This window comes from Bos taurus, chromosome 10 (genome assembly GCF_002263795.3).
Source record: "Bos taurus isolate L1 Dominette 01449 registration number 42190680 breed Hereford chromosome 10, ARS-UCD2.0, whole genome shotgun sequence".
Taxonomy (NCBI): Eukaryota; Metazoa; Chordata; class Mammalia; order Artiodactyla; family Bovidae; genus Bos; species Bos taurus.
Window position 1 is genome coordinate 58,623,261 of NC_037337.1, and position 6,045 is coordinate 58,629,305.

Here is a 6,045-nt window from a genome sequence, read left to right on the forward strand (position 1 = left end):
AATTCAACATTTTATTAAAATACTTTTGGTTCCTAGGACACATGTCTCTTAATTTCTAATTTGTCTTTTTGTTTTCCTTAAAGTATCATCTTGTTAGCAGAAGTTCTCAAATTTAATGTTGTCATGCTTATTAATCATTTATGAATAAAACTTTTTTTAGTCTATCTAAAGGAATCTTGTCTTGAGAACATAAGGATATTTTTCTCTATATTCTTCTAAAAGTTTTGAAGTTTTATCTTTCACATTTCAGTCTGTAATTCAGCTGAAATTGAATTTTGTGTATGGTAGGAAGTAGAGTCTACAATGTAGACAGCTAATTTTCCTGATGTCCTGTGTTTTACAGACTATTTCCCAGTGATCTGCTACCTTTGTCATAGATGAAGTTCTTCTACATTTGTGATTCTGTTTCTGGTTACATTACTCTTATCCACTGGTTTCCCAGCATCAAAATCATCCTGTTTTAACTATTATAGCTTTATAGTAACTCTTGATATCTGGTAGAGCAGTTTCCTTTTCCTTATTCTTCAGAAATATCTTGGTTTTCTGTGAGTCTTTGCTTTTCCATATCAACTTTAGAATTAGCTTGTCATATTTCTTGCAAACTCATTGTTATTGCATAGAATATACAGATCAAGTTTTAGAATATTGAAATTTTATACGATAGAGTCTTCCTGTCTGTGAACATAGCATAGTTTTTCTGTTTATTTAAACTGTCTTTAATGTATTTTTGGGCTTCCCAGGTGGCTCAGTGATAAAGAATCTGCCTGCCAATGGGGGTTTGATCTCTGGATAGGGACAATCCCCTGGAGAAAGAAATGGCAACTCACTCCAGGATTCTTGCCCGGGAAATCTCATGCACAGAGGAGTGGGGAGGGCTACCGTGCATGGGTTGTAACGAGTTGGACATGAGTTAGTGACTAAACCCCAGTGTATTTTCATAAATTAAAAACTTTCTCTATAAAGGTCTTGCTCATCCTTTATTAGACTCTTTGATTCTGTCACTTAATCTATTAATGTCAATATTAATTGAAACTCTTTATCTATAATCTATAAATGTCAATATTAATTGAAATTCTTGAGTTTCTGGGATAAAGTCATCTTGTTTATGATGGATTACTTTTTGTATGCACTGCTAGATTTGGCTTAATGATATTTTAAGATTCTTATATCTTTCTTTATGAGTGTGATACTTCCTCAGCTGGTTTTGGTTATGGCTATACCATGATAAATATGGTTATATTATGAACCAATTTGAAGATAGTTCCTGCTACTTCTGTTCTGAAAGAGTTTACGTAAGATTGGATTGATGTGCTCTTTGAAAGGTTGATAGAATCTTCCAGTAAGATCTTCTGATGCTAATATTTTTTTTTGCTAACAAGATTTTAAACTCTAGTACTGATTCAGTTTCTTTAATGGTTATAGAACCATTCAGACTTTCTATTTCTTCATGTATTAGTTTTAGACAAGTTGTTTTTTGTTCTAGCTTTCAAATTCCTCTTGTTTTGATACATGAGGCTGTCTCTTTTATTGCTGGCTCAATTATGAATTTCATTAAAAATTAAATTGTTATTTAATTGAATTTAATTAAATTCATTAAAAAATTAAATACTTGTGTTAGGAGGACTTCAAATTAGTTTAGACTTCCAGTTTGCCAGAATCAGAACCAGATATAAATATCTTCAATTTTACTAGACATGGTCCCGTAGCTCTTCAAAGTGGTTGCACCGGTTTACACTGCCACTAACACTATTTGAGAATTTCTGTTGTTCAATAGGACTCTTATCAATACTTTAATTGTCCAGTTCTTCTATTTTTGCTAATCTCATGCCTATGAAATTATAGTTTTAAATGGAATTTCTCTGCTTATTGGTGAGTCTGTCATCTTTTCATTGGGCTCTTGAGTTTTATTTTCTGTAAATTGTCTATTCATATCTTTTAATCATTTTTAGTGGATATTTTTCTTATAATAACTTGTAGGAATTTTAACATATTCTGGATAGTAATTCTTTGTCAGTTATATGCATTCAAATATATTTCCCCAATTTTATACCTTGTCTACTCAAAATTTTAAGGTGCATTTTCAGGACAGAGGTTTTTATGTGTGTAATTTGTCAGTTTTTTTCTTTGTAGTTTGTATTTTTGGTATCTTGTTTAAGAAATTCTTTGCTATCCCAAGGTATAAAGATATTATAAACGTTTTAAAGTTTGCTTTTCCCAATTATATGTTTACTCAATGTACAACTGATTTTGGCATATGATATAAGGAAGAGATCTAATTTTTTTCCACAAGAATAATTAACTGTGGCAGCAGCATTTTTGAACATAGGTTCATTTCTTTGATATGTGTGGGTCTGCTTCTGGGATTTTTTTTTGATGTCCCTTTGTTACATTGGTCTTGCCCAGCATCACTACTGTAATGGTTTAGTTCTCATCCCTTTGTAATAACTCTTGATGATTGTGAAGTTAAGTCTCCCTTCCTCATTCTTCTTCAGCTAAGTCTTGGCTCTTCTTAACCCTTTATCTCCTATATGAATTTTAAGATAAGCCTGCCATGCCCTTTGAAGAATCCTATAGGAATTTTGGTTGGAATTTCAAAGTATTTATGTATTAGTTTGGGAAAGAAATGAAATTTTTCATTATTTTGTATCTTCCCATCCATAAGCATGGAATATCTGTTTTTGTTTACATCTTATTTTATGTCCTTTAATAAAATGTAATAATTTTTTCCATATAAAGCTTGCTTCTCTTTTATTAAGTTTATTCCTAATTTTTCTTTTGGTATCTAAAAAGATATCTTTCCACAATTATATTTTCTGATTGTTTGATTCAATTGGTAATTGCATAATGATCTGTCTTATAGTTTGAACAGTTCCAATTTTAGACATTATCTGTATTACCTGTAAATATTTTAGTATTGTTTATGATCAGTTAATAACAGTTAATTTTTTTATTTCAATCTTCATTTCCCTTTCTCCCTCTTTTTGTTATTGCATTGGCTAGGATTTCCAAAACAAAATTAAATAGAAGCAGTGACAGAAGCCTTCCTTTTCTTATTCTTGTTCTCAAAGGAAGTACTTCTGATGTTTCACCAGAAACATCAGTGATGAGGTTTGTTCTGTGTTGTAGGCAGATATACATAAAACTTATTTTGAAGTTCTAGTTGAAGAAGGAAAAAAAATATATATATATATGCAAAAAATTCAGTCTGAGCTGCAAATGTAGATGTTTAACTTTGGATTAGGGAGAAATCAGTATAAAATTCACAGGAAGACTAGTTATTTGGAAACAGTGCAAATCTATGTAGGAAAAAAACAACTCACAAAGAACTCTAACGAAATAATATCAAAAAAGCATTGATTCAAGCTGATTAATTTCTGAGAACTAGAGGAAACTTCTAGAGGGGCTTCTAGATGAGACTTGTAGCTAAAGGGGCTTCCCTGGTGGCTCACCTGGTAAGAATCTGCCTGAAATGAGGGAGATCTGGGTTCAATCTCTGTGTTGGGAAGATCTCCTGGAGAAGGGAAGGGCTACCCACTCCAGTATTCTGCCCTGGAGAATTCCATGGACTATACAGTCCCTGGGATCACAAAGAGCTGGACACAACTGAGCAACTTTCACTTTCAGTTTCAGAGGAAACTCTAGCTTTTTGATCACAAAAAGGAATCATGGAGAAAATCCTGAGAATTGTGTTGAATTTATTTCAGACCATTTTATAACTGTTTTGAAGGTGTTTTATGACTTGGGATTTCTTAAGGCTGGAAAAATTGAAAATAACTAGGGACAGCTTATAAATTAGTCCTGATAAGAGAGAAGTGGGAAGGCTTATGGATCTTTATACATTTTTGGTGTTAACTTTTCCCCTGCACTTATACAGAGGACTTGGTCATTTTATGAAGCAATTCAGTGATCATTTTCTGCCCCTTTATGTACTGTTCCATCTTTTGGGAATCTCTGATTCTCAAAGTCATTTTCCTGTTTCCTTATTTAGGCCTGTCTTTCCCCATTTTATATCAGCACTTCCAAAACTGTAGAAATTCTGAGGGAAAAAAGGGGGTTCCATGGTCAAATGAGTTTGAGAAGTACAGTGTCAAGCAAAATTCAATCGCTTATTTCACTACAGGACCTTCTAGAGCCTTAAGTATTCTAATGTGCATTGTGACTCTCCAAAAGGCAAATAAGAGATTGCAGTGTTTCCTCAAGTAATTGATCATGGAACCCTTTCCAAAGAACATCTAATAATACTGATAGAACCCAGTTCATTAATCTTCAAATAAAGACTGCCGGTTCTTCGGTAAACTTTTCTTTAGTGGAAGATATGCTCTATGCAGCCTCTCTACTAGACTTCAACTCGGAGGTCAATTTCTCCTGTTTTCTTGAAATATTACCCGATCTCCTTTATATTTTGGAACACTTTGATCTCCTTTACATTCTGCCTCTTTCTTAGGTCCTGGGATGGGCACTCTGGATACCACCCAAGAGTTCAAGTTCATCCATAGAAGACTTTTGCTAAATAACCTAAACAGCTTTCAGGATCTTTTTACTCCACCTCAATTCAACTATCAATACTTTTGATGCTTTGTTCAAGGCACTGAGCTAAGTGCACACTGCTGAAGCTAAAAAGGATAAATAAGATCTAGTTTTACCTCTCAAGAGTATATATAGAAGAAATAAGACAAGTGTAGGACACAAAACACAAGTTAAATGCTAAGCAAGAGGTACAAACCACCTTGGAGTTCAGTGGAGAAACAGTAACAAGTGGGCATTTGGGGGCAGGTACAGGTGGGAAGAATCAGGAAAGATCTCATTTGGGGATGTATCATTTGGGATGGACCTTAAATTTTTCTTAAATGTAAACAGAGAGACTGGAGAAGGGTTACAAGCATAGGGTATAGCATATGCCAGGCATGAAGGTAAGAAGGAGGGCAAGTTCAAGTGCTTCTGTCTGGCGGGAGCATATGGAGTTTGCAGGATGAGTTGTAGATGGGGTATGGCTGGAGCGTGAACAATAAAAATGGAAAAAAGGAGTTGAGTGCCAATGTGAGTTATATAAATACTGTTGTCCATAGGAAATCATTGAAGAATTTTTGAGTGGGATGGTGATTCGGGGACCACTTGTTCCTCCCCATCTCTTATCCTGTCTTCTGAACTCTAGTTCCTTTGTCTCTGTCCAGCACAGCCACATATCGAAACTTCAGCCAATGAATCAAATCTCCAGTCTCCTAATCTGCCAATAGGGTACCTCCTCTTGAAGAGCTGTCCAGAGTACAACAGAATCCCGAGTGCTAGATTCTAATAAACGTCCACCCACTCTGTGTAGTATACTATCAGAAGGCAGAAAGTTGAGGAGAGGGTGTTTAGATAAAGAATACAGATAAGAGGTGAAGTTAGTGATAAAATTTTGGGGAGTCATGATTTCAGGGTATTAAGGAGGAAAATGATAAGAAAAAACAGCGGACAGGTGGTAAATTCTAAGTAGTGAGCCAAGAGAATGGACTGTAGCTAGGCAGACTTGCAAGGCAGCGCAGAACTAAAATTGGCACTGGTGAGCAGTGAAGAGTGAAACCAGAACGAGTGAAGGGTTTAGAGGTCACACCAGGCCTTAGAAGCACTATCCTCCCCGGAGTGTTGAGGGCACCGAACCCTGAAAGGCTGTTGAGATGGGCCTGGAGAAATTATGTGTGTTTAATGGTCTTAATTTTTCTGTGAGGTCCTGGGGTAATGGGGGCTGGGAGAAGCTGAAGATATAAGAAAGCTGAAGCCTGCTATGGAATCAATAAAGGAGCAGAACAAAGCTTTGGTGTTTTGCTTTGGGCAGAGTGGGGCTTTGTCGGCCCGGCGCGGGATTCCACCTCGGGACCGAGGGCGTCTATGGGGCCCCAGTGGCTACACTGCCGGGAGCCTTAGCGCTCTCCGCCTGTCGCACCGCGGGGCCAGTCGGGTGGGCAGGGTGGAGCCGAGCGGTCCGCGGGGCAGCAGCCGGAGCTCGTTTCGCTCTCCCTCCTGCAGGTGCGCCTGGAAAGGCGGACGCGGAGGAGCGGGCGGCCA